Source organism: Stegodyphus dumicola, chromosome 11 (genome assembly GCF_044657685.1).
Source record: "Stegodyphus dumicola isolate Sdum_Otavi_A_Nest chromosome 11, ASM4465768v1".
Classification (NCBI taxonomy): Eukaryota; Metazoa; Arthropoda; class Arachnida; order Araneae; family Eresidae; genus Stegodyphus; species Stegodyphus dumicola.
In genome coordinates, this window is record NC_140778.1 from 115,690,733 (window position 1) to 115,709,709 (window position 18,977).

Consider the following 18,977-nt stretch of genomic DNA (forward strand, 5'->3'; position numbering starts at 1 on the left):
CTTCAGTTCCAGGTACACCTTCTTTTATTTCCAAGCCTCTTCTTCTGCGTACTGTGCTCTGAGAAGCAATTGTAGCTCCTAAATTTAAAATCGTTTAAATGTCAGTCGGAATTTCAAGAAGACGAATAAAATCAAATTACTAAATTTCAAATAACTTCGAATGTAATATATTCCAAATGATCAGAAAGTAAATGGAGGATTAATACCTGCATTTTTAGTTACAATGATTGGTTCGCATGTTTTTCTAATATCCCTAACCTACTTATTATGCTGAATTTTTTGCACACACAATCCACATTTTATTACGGTCATTTGCTGTTCTTATATTTTCACTTAGTCGTGCAGTCATGTTACGAATTTTGTATTTAGTTTGATATTTTTAGTAGAATTATAATTAAAATTTTTGAGTTTCCCCATCTATAGAGCGCGGGGTAAATTTTAACAGACAGCTGCAACGTCGGAAAAGTAAAAATATAGGAGCACGTGCTTCTAACACTGAACAAATGGATAATTCTTTAATTTCAATTGAAATGCCAGAAACGTAATAGAATACTGTGTTAGCTGTAACCGTAATTCCATCCTCTTTGTTTACCGGAAATTGCGAGAAGTAAAGAAATTACTGGAAATTTTTGGCGACCGATTGAAAGCTGTAAAATACCGGAGAGAGACATCTTAGTTCAGTTGCTGAATTAGTGTTATTGCGCCTTGTTTTAGTACTGTGTGAACTGAAATATCAGATTTAGCTTTCTCTTTAGAAGCGCATTTTGTGGAGGGGGGGGGCGAGGGAATTTTCTATCAATTAAAAATTTTTAGTAGTTTGAAGTCTAACTACTGATTATACTGCGTGATATTGTGAACACTTGTACGAATATCTCTGATGAAAATTCCAACGTTCTGTTATATTTCTTTTGATAAGGATAATTTTTGTGAAAATTTTATCACACTTTTTTCATTCATTCTGTTACGAACCCGTACGCAAGCAACACTTTTTGGTGTCATAGGGTTATTGAATGCCAGTGACAAGACGAATGGTGAAAAAATAAGGCAGTTGATGCCAAAGTTCGCTGCGTTCAAAGAAGAAATGAAAGCTGAAGAAGTTCCGTTAAAGAAGAGATGGAACTGTTAAAGTAAAAATGAAACTGGGGAAAGAAAGATGGAAGCTGTTAAAGCAAAAATGAAAGAGCGACAAAAAAAAAAAAAAAAAAAAAAAAAGGATGGAAACTGATCATGAATCAGTTAAAGGGGAGAAAGTCGTTGAAGGAAAGATGGAATCTTGTCAAGAATCCGTTAAATCAGAGATAAGGGCTGCTAAAGAGGAAATGAAAAGTGAAATTACCTGCATAAGAGAAAACACATCTGAGGCTATGGAAGTCAGAACAGACTCAGTTGAAAGTAAAGTTGGACAAATTGAAGCAAAGGTTTCTTCTGTCAAAGAACAAATAGAAAAGCGAGTTTCATCCGTGAACAACAAATCGTTTACAGAGTTTCTTGTGTCAAAAAAAACAAACAGAAAGAAGATTTTTCTGCCGTCCAAACGCAAATCGAACAACAAATTGATGATAGGTTTTCTGCAGGCGCCAAAGAAGTTCACGTGTTGAAGAATTTCGTAGCGACGCCAGGGAGCAATACTGATGGATTACCCATGCCTGCTCGTTCCTCTCTGAATCTATCCAAGTATGATGAGAAGAGCTCCTCTCATATATATATAAGACACAATTTTCTATAGTGGCGGATGCGAATGCATGGGATTCACAAGTTAAGGCCTGTCGTCTCGCCTCTTCTCTAAGAGCAGACGCTGCGGATATTCTTCAACCTCGTTCAGAAAACCAGAGACTAGACTTTGAAGCTCTAACCGACAGAAGTGTTTAAAAGAGTACAGCAGGCTTCAATTAAAATCGTCTCACCATAATCCCCCAGAAACACTTCAGGAACATGCCACGGATGTCGAAAAGTTCTCATCTCGCCTTTTTTTTAGAATGCCCGTCAGAAACAAGAGAAATCCTGTTCTTGCAGTACTTCATGGACATCATCTGGGAACCTGAATTATAGAAAGCACTGCGAATGGCGGATGTCAAAGACTTAAAAAAAAAGCACTGGGGTGTACTCCATGAAATTGGAGGTGGAAATTCTGCTTTTCACCTCTCTGGAATGGGATTACATACCTTGCAATCCGAGCCGTGTTGCTGTGTATTTTTTATTACTCACTACGTCTATACCATTAGATGTTCCTAAAAAGGTTAGCGATAAAAGAACTTATACATTATCAAGTAAAGTTTTTTCAGTGATTTTCTCCTGTTTCCGTACCTAAGATTTTTCAAAATCAATATCTGCATTAAAAATGGGTTATAATATCAAACTCCAGCTACAGCTTATTTCTAAGCACCACCCACTGCGAGACGCTGGCACTGTGCATACAGTGTTTTGAATTCTTTATTGCAGAAAAAAAGTGAAAAAAAATTAAATAGAAATAATATAGGACGTTAATAATATAAAATTGTGACACTTTAAAGTAAGCCATATTCAATTATATTCTTCCTCCTTTGCAAGGGCCCACCAGCGGCCGAGCGGTAAAGTCGCTGAACACTGGTAGTTCGGTCCGAGGTTCGAATCCCGCGAACGGGCTGGCTGCATGGGCGTTTTCGTGGTTTTCCCCATGTGTAACGTCTATACGAGCCAGTTTCCCTTCCTCCACGAAGGCATACCTCCTCTTAGGCAGATAGCCCTCGAGGCTTTGCCATAATCACACACACACTTCCTCCTTTGCAAGTTTTCTCTTTCTTTCTCTTTAAATGCTATTTTTAACGGTACAATTCTCTATCATAAAACCATGTTCTGCCGAATCTTGCGTCCATAAGCGCGCAAACGCGTTCATGTATCGTCTCATTAATACAAGAAGATGCTAATAGCTAATAAAGTATTATGCCTGAACTGAAAACTGCGTCTCGATTCAGATGTTAAATATAAACAAAACATTAAGAAGTTCCGAAAATAATCGATTACGCGAGCTTTAATTAACACTGGGTGAAATTTCAGTTGCTCAAGTAACATCTGATGTTTAATAAATGCAGGAAACGATGGTTAGTAAATTTCAAAACGGAAAAACATTAAAATAAGTATAAAAAGAATTTAATCTGAATTCCATTTCTATTAGCTTGGTTTGCACTGAAACTTATGAAATGATATAATTACATTGTTTCTTGACCACAACACCTAAAAATTGCAGTGGCTCTTATTATATTCATATTGATATAAATTCTAAAAAAAATTGCATTTGTTCTTAATATCTTTATATTAATTATAACAAGCTAATAGAAATAGACACTAGATAATTTTTTTAATATATATACATTTTTCTTTCTCTTTAGGAGGGAGGCTTGTTTTATAATTATTGTTTCTGTGTGAAATTTGAATTATGAGCAGCATAATATGGAAGGAAATTTCAGTGGACTTTATATCTGTTTTTTATATATATCTGATTTGGAAAAAAGTTATCGTAGACTTATACAAATACTATTCACACATGTAATAGTTCAGATATTTTACTTCTGCATTTTAAAAAATTTTCTTCCGCACGTAATAAAAAGCGAATTGTAAATTTTATTTGCTACACGAATTTTTCAAATCTTATCGCCTTAAAATGGCGAAAACATACTGTAAACTTGATAAGTACGTTTGCTTGTTGGTCTCATTTTGATTCGAAGGTGTCTTTCTAAAGCATCTTCTTTGCAGTCATTTAGCAGAGCTTATTTGTTTACGCCGGCTTCACTCTCCTCGCAAAGCGATACCACAGACGTACTCTGTATGTATTCCAGCCTCTTTGGGCCTAATAAATCGAATACAGAATTTGTACTACGATATTTGTTTTTGCTTCATTTAGTACGAAACAACCTGTATATCTCTTGCCCAATACAGAAATGATACTTGATATTGTGTTTACATATTGTAACAATTTGTACTACGATATATGTTTTTGCTTCATTTAGTACGAAACAACCTGTATATCTCTAGTCCAATACAGAAGTGATACTTGATATTGTGTTTACATATTGTAATTTTGTGGCCTTCCCTAGGATGAGAGAAAAAACATTTGACCAGTAGTTAACAGTTAGAAGAAACTATGGGCAGTATTTCTTGCAACCACTACACGTTATCGCTTCTCGGCCTGTTGGCTAAGATCAAGTGTAGTATCTGTTCTTATCAGATTAAAATCTGATATGACACTTATCGCTTCTCGGCCTGTTGGCTAAGATCAAGTGTAGTATCTGTTCTTATCAGATTAAAATCTGATATGACACTTACAGAGTGTCCTGATTTTAATCTAATTTTTGAACACTCGGCTTGCGGTTAGGTATTTATACCGCCCTTGCCAAAGGTTGGCCCGTTATTGCACAGCCTCCGGGAGCGGCCTTACTAAAATTAAGAAAAGAATTTGCACGTTGCTTGTTTCCCTAAGTCTCACAGCATGGCAGGAAAGAGAAAGGCAATGTTTATAATATGCTACACACAATATCATTATATCATATCACGTAGTATCACACATAAATATCATTTTCCGATAATACGTTCGTTATACGAAAAGTTAGTGCGTTTCGCAAATTTATTGCATAGATATAAAAGGGTATTGAGTTTCTTGTGTCAGGTATAGTTAATTATCCAGAAGTGTAGGAAAAATCGCAGACATTTCCGAAATTTAGTGCTATTATTCAGAGTAACTTTTAAAGTATTATTCGAAAAGAATAAAGCTAATTAAATTTATTTTTTAATTTTTAGTAAAGAACTAAACTACTTACATTATTAAATTTTAAAATATTTATAAACTGAGATACTCCTCACACGTGCAATCAGAGCTGTATTACGTGATACTTTTATTGACGTCCGTTTCTCCTTCATATGTTACTAAAACGTTAGCATTGAAAGCTCTATAAAATGTAAAATATAAATATTTCCATTGTTTTCATTAACACTGTAGCTGGAAATTTTTGTTCAAAAATCTCAATTTGTATGCTCTGTGTTTTGGGAAAAGGGGCCATTGCATCAAACATTTGCAACACCTTATTTCTAAGCCCCGCCTACTAAGAGAAACACTGCATTCCTCATAAGATGAGTTGAATTTCTACTGAATGTCGATGGTGCGTATTTCTATTATTTATCCGATTATCGTATTTCTATTTTAGTATTATTTTTAAATGTTAAATATATAAGCATAATAATTCTTTTTCCTAGTGCTTTTCGCCTATCATTATGTTTTACTATTTGAAAACTGCAATGCATCATTTCAAAGATAAGCAGTGGTCACTTTTTTTAATATACATCGTTTCTCAAGATCTGCTAGTGATTTATACACATACGTGTAGCGCAATGGTTTAAGAACACTATTTTTAAAATTCGAATTTGAAGAGGCAAGTCTAAAGTTGTTTAAGTAATGGTACGATTAAAGAAGTTCAGGTTTAGGGTAATTCTTTACGTATAAATTTGAAAGAGATACTTACAATAACATCAAGTCATTTAAATTATATAGCTAGTAACAGGTTGATTGGTTAAGAGCCTTAGCTTTTTTTATACTTTCTTATTAAAAAAAAAATTATTTAGGAAATCTGCAGGAAGTATGGAAAATAATAAAATAAAGTTAAATACAAATAAAATATGATGCTTGTAATATAAACGCTGACACTTTAAAATAAACTACATTCAACCATATTCTTTCCCGTTGGAAATTTTTTCTGTTTTGCTTTGTCTGTTCTTTACTTACGGTTTGAACTCCAATGTTAATGACAAGCATGATCAGTCCGTTATATATGTTTCTTTGTGTATTTTACACGGAAAATACGTTCAGAAGCCTATCTGAATGTTATCCACATATTTAACATTTAATTCATTCACTTATTTTTGCATCTATAAAAATATTCGTTTGCAGGAAAATAAAGTGTGAAAATAAAGTGAAAATAAAGTGATTTTTTTTTGCTACAAGAATTTTTGAATTTTTAGCCATGTCACAATCTCGTCTTAAATTTGACGAAACACACTGCAATTTGAGAAGTTCTTTGTTTCTGCCTCTCTTCACTATTAAAGGCAAGGCATTCTTGCCCTCACTTGGCAGGGCCTATTTGCTTCCCTCTGCTTCATTTTCCTAACAGAGCGACCGCACACCCGACATCTCCATGTATCCTAATCTCCTTGTTTTGAACACAATAGGCTTTGTAGAAAGTCTTGTATTTGCCCACGTCTCTCTATTACTTTTCTATTGACCGTGTACCGCGTTAACAGACAGTTAACGCTGAAAAAAACTAAACTGGCATATAAACCAGTTTAGTTTTTTTAGATTAAATTTGAAAAATATTATGCAGAACAAAGTTTGAATTTTTAACAAAACTAAATTGAAATCTTCAGTTCCAGGTACACCTTCTTTTATTTCCAAGCCTCTTCTTCTGCGTACTGTGCTCTGAGAAGCAATTGTAGCTCCTAAATTTAAAATCGTTTAAATGTCAGTCGGAATTTCAAGAAGACGAATAAAATCAAATTACTAAATTTCAAATAACTTCGAATGTAATATATTCCAAATGATCAGAAAGTAAATGGAGGATTAATACCTGCATTTTTAGTTACAATGATTGGTTCGCATGTTTTTCTAATATCCCTAACCTACTTATTATGCTGAATTTTTTGCACACACAATCCACATTTTATTACGGTCATTTGCTGTTCTTATATTTTCACTTAGTCGTGCAGTCATGTTACGAATTTTGTATTTAGTTTGATATTTTTAGTAGAATTATAATTAAAATTTTTGAGTTTCCCCATCTATAGAGCGCGGGGTAAATTTTAACAGACAGCTGCAACGTCGGAAAAGTAAAAATATAGGAGCACGTGCTTCTAACACTGAACAAATGGATAATTCTTTAATTTCAATTGAAATGCCAGAAACGTAATAGAATACTGTGTTAGCTGTAACCGTAATTCCATCCTCTTTGTTTACCGGAAATTGCGAGAAGTAAAGAAATTACTGGAAATTTTTGGCGACCGATTGAAAGCTGTAAAATACCGGAGAGAGACATCTTAGTTCAGTTGCTGAATTAGTGTTATTGCGCCTTGTTTTAGTACTGTGTGAACTGAAATATCAGATTTAGCTTTCTCTTTAGAAGCGCATTTTGTGGAGGGGGGGCGAGGGAATTTTCTATCAATTAAAAATTTTTAGTAGTTTGAAGTCTAACTACTGATTATACTGCGTGATATTGTGAACACTTGTACGAATATCTCTGATGAAAATTCCAACGTTCTGTTATATTTCTTTTGATAAGGATAATTTTTGTGAAAATTTTATCACACTTTTTTCATTCATTCTGTTACGAACCCGTACGCAAGCAACACTTTTTGGTGTCATAGGGTTATTGAATGCCAGTGACAAGACGAATGGTGAAAAAATAAGGCAGTTGATGCCAAAGTTCGCTGCGTTCAAAGAAGAAATGAAAGCTGAAGAAGTTCCGTTAAAGAAGAGATGGAACTGTTAAAGTAAAAATGAAACTGGGGAAAGAAAGATGGAAGCTGTTAAAGCAAAAATGAAAGAGCGACAAAAAAAAAAAAAAAAAAAAAAAAGGATGGAAACTGATCATGAATCAGTTAAAGGGGAGAAAGTCGTTGAAGGAAAGATGGAATCTTGTCAAGAATCCCTTAAATCAGAGATAAGGGCTGCTAAAGAGGAAATGAAAAGTGAAATTACCTGCATAAGAGAAAACACATCTGAGGCTATGGAAGTCAGAACAGACTCAGTTGAAAGTAAAGTTGGACAAATTGAAGCAAAGGTTTCTTCTGTCAAAGAACAAATAGAAAAGCGAGTTTCATCCGTGAACAACAAATCGTTTACAGAGTTTCTTGTGTCAAAAAAAACAAACAGAAAGAAGATTTTTCTGCCGTCCAAACGCAAATCGAACAACAAATTGATGATAGGTTTTCTGCAGGCGCCAAAGAAGTTCACGTGTTGAAGAATTTCGTAGCGACGCCAGGGAGCAATACTGATGGATTACCCATGCCTGCTCGTTCCTCTCTGAATCTATCCAAGTATGATGAGAAGAGCTCCTCTCATATATATATAAGACACAATTTTCTATAGTGGCGGATGCGAATGCATGGGATTCACAAGTTAAGGCCTGTCGTCTCGCCTCTTCTCTAAGAGCAGACGCTGCGGATATTCTTCAACCTCGTTCAGAAAACCAGAGACTAGACTTTGAAGCTCTAACCGACAGAAGTGTTTAAAAGAGTACAGCAGGCTTCAATTAAAATCGTCTCACCATAATCCCCCAGAAACACTTCAGGAACATGCCACGGATGTCGAAAAGTTCTCATCTCGCCTTTTTTTTAGAATGCCCGTCAGAAACAAGAGAAATCCTGTTCTTGCAGTACTTCATGGACATCATCTGGGAACCTGAATTATAGAAAGCACTGCGAATGGCGGATGTCAAAGACTTAAAAAAAAAAGCACTGGGGTGTACTCCATGAAATTGGAGGTGGAAATTCTGCTTTTCACCTCTCTGGAATGGGATTACATATCTTGCAATCCGAGCCGTGTTGCTGTGTATTTTTTATTACTCACTACATCTATACCATTAGATGTTCCTAAAAAGGTTAGCGATAAAAGAACTTATACATTATCAAGTAAAGTTTTTTCAGTGATTTTCTCCTGTTTCCGTACCTAAGATTTTTCAAAATCAATATCTGCATTAAAAATGGGTTATAATATCAAACTCCAGCTACAGCTTATTTCTAAGCACCACCCACTGCGAGACGCTGGCGCTGTGCATACAGTGTTTTGAATTCTTTATTGCAGAAAAAAAGTGAAAAAAAATTAAATAGAAATAATATAGGACGTTAATAATATAAAATTGTGACACTTTAAAGTAAGCCATATTCAATTATATTCTTCCTCCTTTGCAAGGGCCCACCAGCGGCCGAGCGGTAAAGTCGCTGAACACTGGTAGTTCGGTCCGAGGTTCGAATCCCGCGAACGGGCTGGCTGCATGGGCGTTTTCGTGGTTTTCCCCATGTGTAACGTCTATACGAGCCAGTTTCCCTTCCTCCACGAAGGCATACCTCCTCTTAGGCAGATAGCCCTCGAGGCTTTGCCATAATCACACACACACTTCCTCCTTTGCAAGTTTTCTCTTTCTTTCTCTTTAAATGCTATTTTTAACGGTACAATTCTCTATCATAAAACCATGTTCTGCCGAATCTTGCGTCCATAAGCGCGCAAACGCGTTCATGTATCGTCTCATTAATACAAGAAGATGCTAATAGCTAATAAAGTATTATGCCTGAACTGAAAACTGCGTCTCGATTCAGATGTTAAATATAAACAAAACATTAAGAAGTTCCGAAAATAATCGATTACGCGAGCTTTAATTAACACTGGGTGAAATTTCAGTTGCTCAAGTAACATCTGATGTTTAATAAATGCAGGAAACGATGGTTAGTAAATTTCAAAACGGAAAAACATTAAAATAAGTATAAAAAGAATTTAATCTGAATTCCATTTCTATTAGCTTGGTTTGCACTGAAACTTATGAAATGATATAATTACATTGTTTCTTGACCACAACACCTAAAAATTGCAGTGGCTCTTATTATATTCATATTGATATAAATTCTAAAAAAAATTGCATTTGTTCTTAATATCTTTATATTAATTATAACAAGCTAATAGAAATAGACACTAGATAATTTTTTTTTAATATATATACATTTTTCTTTCTCTTTAGGAGGGAGGCTTGTTTTATAATTATTGTTTCTGTGTGAAATTTGAATTATGAGCAGCATAATATGGAAGGAAATTTCAGTGGACTTTATATCTGTTTTTTATATATATCTGATTTGGAAAAAAGTTATCGTAGACTTATACAAATACTATTCACACATGTAATAGTTCAGATATTTTACTTCTGCATTTTAAAAAATTTTCTTCCGCACGTAATAAAAAGCGAATTGTAAATTTTATTTGCTACACGAATTTTTCAAATCTTATCGCCTTAAAATGGCGAAAACATACTGTAAACTTGATAAGTACGTTTGCTTGTTGGTCTCATTTTGATTCGAAGGTGTCTTTCTAAAGCATCTTCTTTGCAGTCATTTAGCAGAGCTTATTTGTTTACGCCGGCTTCACTCTCCTCGCAAAGCGATACCACAGACGTACTCTGTATGTATTCCAGCCTCTTTGGGCCTAATAAATCGAATACAGAATTTGTACTACGATATTTGTTTTTGCTTCATTTAGTACGAAACAACCTGTATATCTCTTGCCCAATACAGAAATGATACTTGATATTGTGTTTACATATTGTAACAATTTGTACTACGATATATGTTTTTGCTTCATTTAGTACGAAACAACCTGTATATCTCTAGTCCAATACAGAAGTGATACTTGATATTGTGTTTACATATTGTAATTTTGTGGCCTTCCCTAGGATGAGAGAAAAAACATTTGACCAGTAGTTAACAGTTAGAAGAAACTATGGGCAGTATTTCTTGCAACCACTACACGTTATCGCTTCTCGGCCTGTTGGCTAAGATCAAGTGTAGTATCTGTTCTTATCAGATTAAAATCTGATATGACACTTATCGCTTCTCGGCCTGTTGGCTAAGATCAAGTGTAGTATCTGTTCTTATCAGATTAAAATCTGATATGACACTTACAGAGTGTCCTGATTTTAATCTAATTTTTGAACACTCGGCTTGCGGTTAGGTATTTATACCGCCCTTGCCAAAGGTTGGCCCGTTATTGCACAGCCTCCGGGAGCGGCCTTACTAAAATTAAGAAAAGAATTTGCACGTTGCTTGTTTCCCTAAGTCTCACAGCATGGCAGGAAAGAGAAAGGCAATGTTTATAATATGCTACACACAATATCATTATATCATATCACGTAGTATCACACATAAATATCATTTTCCGATAATACGTTCGTTATACGAAAAGTTAGTGCGTTTCGCAAATTTATTGCATAGATATAAAAGGGTATTGAGTTTCTTGTGTCAGGTATAGTTAATTATCCAGAAGTGTAGGAAAAATCGCAGACATTTCCGAAATTTAGTGCTATTATTCAGAGTAACTTTTAAAGTATTATTCGAAAAGAATAAAGCTAATTAAATTTATTTTTTAATTTTTAGTAAAGAACTAAACTACTTACATTATTAAATTTTAAAATATTTATAAACTGAGATACTCCTCACACGTGCAATCAGAGCTGTATTACGTGATACTTTTATTGACGTCCGTTTCTCCTTCATATGTTACTAAAACGTTAGCATTGAAAGCTCTATAAAATGTAAAATATAAATATTTCCATTGTTTTCATTAACACTGTAGCTGGAAATTTTTGTTCAAAAATCTCAATTTGTATGCTCTGTGTTTTGGGAAAAGGGGCCATTGCATCAAACATTTGCAACACCTTATTTCTAAGCCCCGCCTACTAAGAGAAACACTGCATTCCTCATAAGATGAGTTGAATTTCTACTGAATGTCGATGGTGCGTATTTCTATTATTTATCCGATTATCGTATTTCTATTTTAGTATTATTTTTAAATGTTAAATATATAAGCATAATAATTCTTTTTCCTAGTGCTTTTCGCCTATCATTATGTTTTACTATTTGAAAACTGCAATGCATCATTTCAAAGATAAGCAGTGGTCACTTTTTTTAATATACATCGTTTCTCAAGATCTGCTAGTGATTTATACACATACGTGTAGCGCAATGGTTTAAGAACACTATTTTTAAAATTCGAATTTGAAGAGGCAAGTCTAAAGTTGTTTAAGTAATGGTACGATTAAAGAAGTTCAGGTTTAGGGTAATTCTTTACGTATAAATTTGAAAGAGATACTTACAATAACATCAAGTCATTTAAATTATATAGCTAGTAACAGGTTGATTGGTTAAGAGCCTTAGCTTTTTTTATACTTTCTTATTAAAAAAAAAATTATTTAGGAAATCTGCAGGAAGTATGGAAAATAATAAAATAAAGTTAAATACAAATAAAATATGATGCTTGTAATATAAACGCTGACACTTTAAAATAAACTACATTCAACCATATTCTTTCCCGTTGGAAATTTTTTCTGTTTTGCTTTGTCTGTTCTTTACTTACGGTTTGAACTCCAATGTTAATGACAAGCATGATCAGTCCGTTATATATGTTTCTTTGTGTATTTTACACGGAAAATACGTTCAGAAGCCTATCTGAATGTTATCCACATATTTAACATTTAATTCATTCACTTATTTTTGCATCTATAAAAATATTCGTTTGCAGGAAAATAAAGTGTGAAAATAAAGTGAAAATAAAGTGATTTTTTTTTGCTACAAGAATTTTTGAATTTTTAGCCATGTCACAATCTCGTCTTAAATTTGACGAAACACACTGCAATTTGAGAAGTTCTTTGTTTCTGCCTCTCTTCACTATTAAAGGCAAGGCATTCTTGCCCTCACTTGGCAGGGCCTATTTGCTTCCCTCTGCTTCATTTTCCTAACAGAGCGACCGCACACCCGACATCTCCATGTATCCTAATCTCCTTGTTTTGAACACAATAGGCTTTGTAGAAAGTCTTGTATTTGCCCACGTCTCTCTATTACTTTTCTATTGACCGTGTACCGCGTTAACAGACAGTTAACGCTGAAAAAAACTAAACTGGCATATAAACCAGTTTAGTTTTTTTAGATTAAATTTGAAAAATATTATGCAGAACAAAGTTTGAATTTTTAACAAAACTAAATTGAAATCTTCAGTTCCAGGTACACCTTCTTTTATTTCCAAGCCTCTTCTTCTGCGTACTGTGCTCTGAGAAGCAATTGTAGCTCCTAAATTTAAAATCGTTTAAATGTCAGTCGGAATTTCAAGAAGACGAATAAAATCAAATTACTAAATTTCAAATAACTTCGAATGTAATATATTCCAAATGATCAGAAAGTAAATGGAGGATTAATACCTGCATTTTTAGTTACAATGATTGGTTCGCATGTTTTTCTAATATCCCTAACCTACTTATTATGCTGAATTTTTTGCACACACAATCCACATTTTATTACGGTCATTTGCTGTTCTTATATTTTCACTTAGTCGTGCAGTCATGTTACGAATTTTGTATTTAGTTTGATATTTTTAGTAGAATTATAATTAAAATTTTTGAGTTTCCCCATCTATAGAGCGCGGGGTAAATTTTAACAGACAGCTGCAACGTCGGAAAAGTAAAAATATAGGAGCACGTGCTTCTAACACTGAACAAATGGATAATTCTTTAATTTCAATTGAAATGCCAGAAACGTAATAGAATACTGTGTTAGCTGTAACCGTAATTCCATCCTCTTTGTTTACCGGAAATTGCGAGAAGTAAAGAAATTACTGGAAATTTTTGGCGACCGATTGAAAGCTGTAAAATACCGGAGAGAGACATCTTAGTTCAGTTGCTGAATTAGTGTTATTGCGCCTTGTTTTAGTACTGTGTGAACTGAAATATCAGATTTAGCTTTCTCTTTAGAAGCGCATTTTGTGGAGGGGGGGGGCGAGGGAATTTTCTATCAATTAAAAATTTTTAGTAGTTTGAAGTCTAACTACTGATTATACTGCGTGATATTGTGAACACTTGTACGAATATCTCTGATGAAAATTCCAACGTTCTGTTATATTTCTTTTGATAAGGATAATTTTTGTGAAAATTTTATCACACTTTTTTCATTCATTCTGTTACGAACCCGTACGCAAGCAACACTTTTTGGTGTCATAGGGTTATTGAATGCCAGTGACAAGACGAATGGTGAAAAAATAAGGCAGTTGATGCCAAAGTTCGCTGCGTTCAAAGAAGAAATGAAAGCTGAAGAAGTTCCGTTAAAGAAGAGATGGAACTGTTAAAGTAAAAATGAAACTGGGGAAAGAAAGATGGAAGCTGTTAAAGCAAAAATGAAAGAGCGACAAAAAAAAAAAAAAAAAAAAGGATGGAAACTGATCATGAATCAGTTAAAGGGGAGAAAGTCGTTGAAGGAAAGATGGAATCTTGTCAAGAATCCGTTAAATCAGAGATAAGGGCTGCTAAAGAGGAAATGAAAAGTGAAATTACCTGCATAAGAGAAAACACATCTGAGGCTATGGAAGTCAGAACAGACTCAGTTGAAAGTAAAGTTGGACAAATTGAAGCAAAGGTTTCTTCTGTCAAAGAACAAATAGAAAAGCGAGTTTCATCCGTGAACAACAAATCGTTTACAGAGTTTCTTGTGTCAAAAAAAACAAACAGAAAGAAGATTTTTCTGCCGTCCAAACGCAAATCGAACAACAAATTGATGATAGGTTTTCTGCAGGCGCCAAAGAAGTTCACGTGTTGAAGAATTTCGTAGCGACGCCAGGGAGCAATACTGATGGATTACCCATGCCTGCTCGTTCCTCTCTGAATCTATCCAAGTATGATGAGAAGAGCTCCTCTCATATATATATAAGACACAATTTTCTATAGTGGCGGATGCGAATGCATGGGATTCACAAGTTAAGGCCTGTCGTCTCGCCTCTTCTCTAAGAGCAGACGCTGCGGATATTCTTCAACCTCGTTCAGAAAACCAGAGACTAGACTTTGAAGCTCTAACCGACAGAAGTGTTTAAAAGAGTACAGCAGGCTTCAATTAAAATCGTCTCACCATAATCCCCCAGAAACACTTCAGGAACATGCCACGGATGTCGAAAAGTTCTCATCTCGCCTTTTTTTTAGAATGCCCGTCAGAAACAAGAGAAATCCTGTTCTTGCAGTACTTCATGGACATCATCTGGGAACCTGAATTATAGAAAGCACTGCGAATGGCGGATGTCAAAGACTTAAAAAAAAAAGCACTGGGGTGTACTCCATGAAATTGGAGGTGGAAATTCTGCTTTTCACCTCTCTGGAATGGGATTACATATCTTGCAATCCGAGCCGTGTTGCTGTGTATTTTTTATTACTCACTACATCTATACCATTAGATGTTCCTAAAAAGGTTAGCGATAAAAGAACTTATACATTATCAAGTAAAGTTTTTTCAGTGATTTTCTCCTGTTTCCGTACCTAAGATTTTTCAAAATCAATATCTGCATTAAAAATGGGTTATAATATCAAACTCCAGCTACAGCTTATTTCTAAGCACCACCCACTGCGAGACGCTGGCGCTGTGCATACAGTGTTTTGAATTCTTTATTGCAGAAAAAAAGTGAAAAAAAATTAAATAGAAATAATATAGGACGTTAATAATATAAAATTGTGACACTTTAAAGTAAGCCATATTCAATTATATTCTTCCTCCTTTGCAAGGGCCCACCAGCGGCCGAGCGGTAAAGTCGCTGAACACTGGTAGTTCGGTCCGAGGTTCGAATCCCGCGAACGGGCTGGCTGCATGGGCGTTTTCGTGGTTTTCCCCATGTGTAACGTCTATACGAGCCAGTTTCCCTTCCTCCACGAAGGCATACCTCCTCTTAGGCAGATAGCCCTCGAGGCTTTGCCATAATCACACACACACTTCCTCCTTTGCAAGTTTTCTCTTTCTTTCTCTTTAAATGCTATTTTTAACGGTACAATTCTCTATCATAAAACCATGTTCTGCCGAATCTTGCGTCCATAAGCGCGCAAACGCGTTCATGTATCGTCTCATTAATACAAGAAGATGCTAATAGCTAATAAAGTATTATGCCTGAACTGAAAACTGCGTCTCGATTCAGATGTTAAATATAAACAAAACATTAAGAAGTTCCGAAAATAATCGATTACGCGAGCTTTAATTAACACTGGGTGAAATTTCAGTTGCTCAAGTAACATCTGATGTTTAATAAATGCAGGAAACGATGGTTAGTAAATTTCAAAACGGAAAAACATTAAAATAAGTATAAAAAGAATTTAATCTGAATTCCATTTCTATTAGCTTGGTTTGCACTGAAACTTATGAAATGATATAATTACATTGTTTCTTGACCACAACACCTAAAAATTGCAGTGGCTCTTATTATATTCATATTGATATAAATTCTAAAAAAATTGCATTTGTTCTTAATATCTTTATATTAATTATAACAAGCTAATAGAAATAGACACTAGATAATTTTTTTTAATATATATACATTTTTCTTTCTCTTTAGGAGGGAGGCTTGTTTTATAATTATTGTTTCTGTGTGAAATTTGAATTATGAGCAGCATAATATGGAAGGAAATTTCAGTGGACTTTATATCTGTTTTTTATATATATCTGATTTGGAAAAAAGTTATCGTAGACTTATACAAATACTATTCACACATGTAATAGTTCAGATATTTTACTTCTGCATTTTAAAAAATTTTCTTCCGCACGTAATAAAAAGCGAATTGTAAATTTTATTTGCTACACGAATTTTTCAAATCTTATCGCCTTAAAATGGCGAAAACATACTGTAAACTTGATAAGTACGTTTGCTTGTTGGTCTCATTTTGATTCGAAGGTGTCTTTCTAAAGCATCTTCTTTGCAGTCATTTAGCAGAGCTTATTTGTTTACGCCGGCTTCACTCTCCTCGCAAAGCGATACCACAGACGTACTCTGTATGTATTCCAGCCTCTTTGGGCCTAATAAATCGAATACAGAATTTGTACTACGATATTTGTTTTTGCTTCATTTAGTACGAAACAACCTGTATATCTCTTGCCCAATACAGAAATGATACTTGATATTGTGTTTACATATTGTAACAATTTGTACTACGATATATGTTTTTGCTTCATTTAGTACGAAACAACCTGTATATCTCTAGTCCAATACAGAAGTGATACTTGATATTGTGTTTACATATTGTAATTTTGTGGCCTTCCCTAGGATGAGAGAAAAAACATTTGACCAGTAGTTAACAGTTAGAAGAAACTATGGGCAGTATTTCTTGCAACCACTACACGTTATCGCTTCTCGGCCTGTTGGCTAAGATCAAGTGTAGTATCTGTTCTTATCAGATTAAAATCTGATATGACACTTATCGCTTCTCGGCCTGTTGGCTAAGATCAAGTGTAGTATCTGTTCTTATCAGATTAAAATCTGATATGACACTTACAGAGTGTCCTGATTTTAATCTAATTTTTGAACACTCGGCTTGCGGTTAGGTATTTATACCGCCCTTGCCAAAGGTTGGCCCGTTATTGCACAGCCTCCGGGAGCGGCCTTACTAAAATTAAGAAAAGAATTTGCACGTTGCTTGTTTCCCTAAGTCTCACAGCATGGCAGGAAAGAGAAAGGCAATGTTTATAATATGCTACACACAATATCATTATATCATATCACGTAGTATCACACATAAATATCATTTTCCGATAATACGTTCGTTATACGAAAAGTTAGTGCGTTTCGCAAATTTATTGCATAGATATAAAAGGGTATTGAGTTTCTTGTGTCAGGTATAGTTAATTATCCAGAAGTGTAGGAAAAATCGCAGACATTTCCGAAATTTAGTGCTATTATTCAGAGTAACTTTTAAAGTATTATTCGAAAAGAATAAAGCTAATTAAATTTATTTTTTAATTTTTAGTAAAGAACTAAACTACTTACATTATTAAATTTTAAAATATTTATAAACTGAGATACTCCTCACACGTGCAATCAGAGCTGTATTACGTGATACTTTTATTGACGTCCGTTTCTCCTTCATATGTTACTAAAACGTTAGCATTGAAAGCTCTATAAAATGTAAAATATAAATATTTCCATTGTTTTCATTAACACTGTAGCTGGAAATTTTTGTTCAAAAATCTCAATTTGTATGCTCTGTGTTTTGGGAAAAGGGGCCATTGCATCAAACATTTGCAACACCTTATTTCTAAGCCCCGCCTACTAAGAGAAACACTGCATTCCTCATAAGATGAGTTGAATTTCTACTGAATGTCGATGGTGCGTATTTCTATTATTTATCCGATTATCGTATTTCTATTTTAGTATTATTTTTAAATGTTAAATATATAAGCATAATAATTCTTTTTCCTAGTGCTTTTCGCCTATCATTATGTTTTACTATTTGAAAACTGCAATGCATCATTTCAAAGATAAGCAGTGGTCACTTTTTTTAATATACATCGTTTCTCAAGATCTGCTAGTGATTTATACACATACGTGTAGCGCAATGGTTTAAGAACACTATTTTTAAAATTCGAATTTGAAGAGGCAAGTCTAAAGTTGTTTAAGTAATGGTACGATTAAAGAAGTTCAGGTTTAGGGTAATTCTTTACGTATAAATTTGAAAGAGATACTTACAATAACATCAAGTCATTTAAATTATATAGCTAGTAACAGGTTGATTGGTTAAGAGCCTTAGCTTTTTTTATACTTTCTTATTAAAAAAAAAATTATTTAGGAAATCTGCAGGAAGTATGGAAAATAATAAAATAAAGTTAAATACAAATAAAATATGATGCTTGTAATATAAACGCTGACACTTTAAAATAAACTACATTCAACCATATTCTTTCCCGTTGGAAATTTTTTCTGTTTTGCTTTGTCTGTTCTTTACTTACGGTTTGAACTCCAATGTTAATGACAAGCATGATCAGTCCGTTATATATGTTTCTTTGTGTATTTTACACGGAAAATACGTTCAGAAGCCTATCTGAATGTTATCCACATATTTAACATTTAATTCATTCACTTATTTTTGCATCTATAAAAATATTCGTTTGCAGGAAAATAAAGTGTGAAAATAAAGTGAAAATAAAGTGATTTTTTTTTGCTACAAGAATTTTTGAATTTTTAGCCATGTCACAATCTCGTCTTAAATTTGACGAAACACACTGCAATTTGAGAAGTTCTTTGTTTCTGCCTCTCTTCACTATTAAAGGCAAGGCATTCTTGCCCTCACTTGGCAGGGCCTATTTGCTTCCCTCTGCTTCATTTTCCTAACAGAGCGACCGCACACCCGACATCTCCATGTATCCTAATCTCCTTGTTTTGAACACAATAGGCTTTGTAGAAAGTCTTGTATTTGCCC

At 34.2% G+C, this 18,977-nt stretch overlaps 3 non-coding genes and 3 pseudogenes across 3 annotated transcripts; all 6 read left to right on the forward strand.

Moving 5' to 3' along the window:
- The first annotated feature begins 4,149 nt into the window (after window positions 1-4,149).
- On the forward strand, window positions 4,150-4,223 carry LOC146994283 (U2 spliceosomal RNA; annotated as a pseudogene).
- LOC146994284 (U2 spliceosomal RNA) lies at window positions 4,224-4,415 on the forward strand. The gene has a single exon (XR_015044251.1). It is a non-coding gene; the product is annotated as a U2 spliceosomal RNA (small nuclear RNA).
- Window positions 4,416-10,530: 6,115 nt separating this feature from the next.
- Window positions 10,531-10,604, forward strand: LOC146994285 (U2 spliceosomal RNA; annotated as a pseudogene).
- Window positions 10,605-10,796, forward strand: LOC146994286 (U2 spliceosomal RNA). Its single transcript, XR_015044252.1, has one exon. It is a non-coding gene; the product is annotated as a U2 spliceosomal RNA (small nuclear RNA).
- A 6,111-nt stretch (window positions 10,797-16,907) lies between these two features.
- LOC146994287 (U2 spliceosomal RNA) lies at window positions 16,908-16,981 on the forward strand (annotated as a pseudogene).
- On the forward strand, window positions 16,982-17,173 carry LOC146994288 (U2 spliceosomal RNA). The gene has a single exon (XR_015044253.1). It is a non-coding gene; the product is annotated as a U2 spliceosomal RNA (small nuclear RNA).
- The last annotated feature ends 1,804 nt before the right edge of the window (window positions 17,174-18,977 follow it).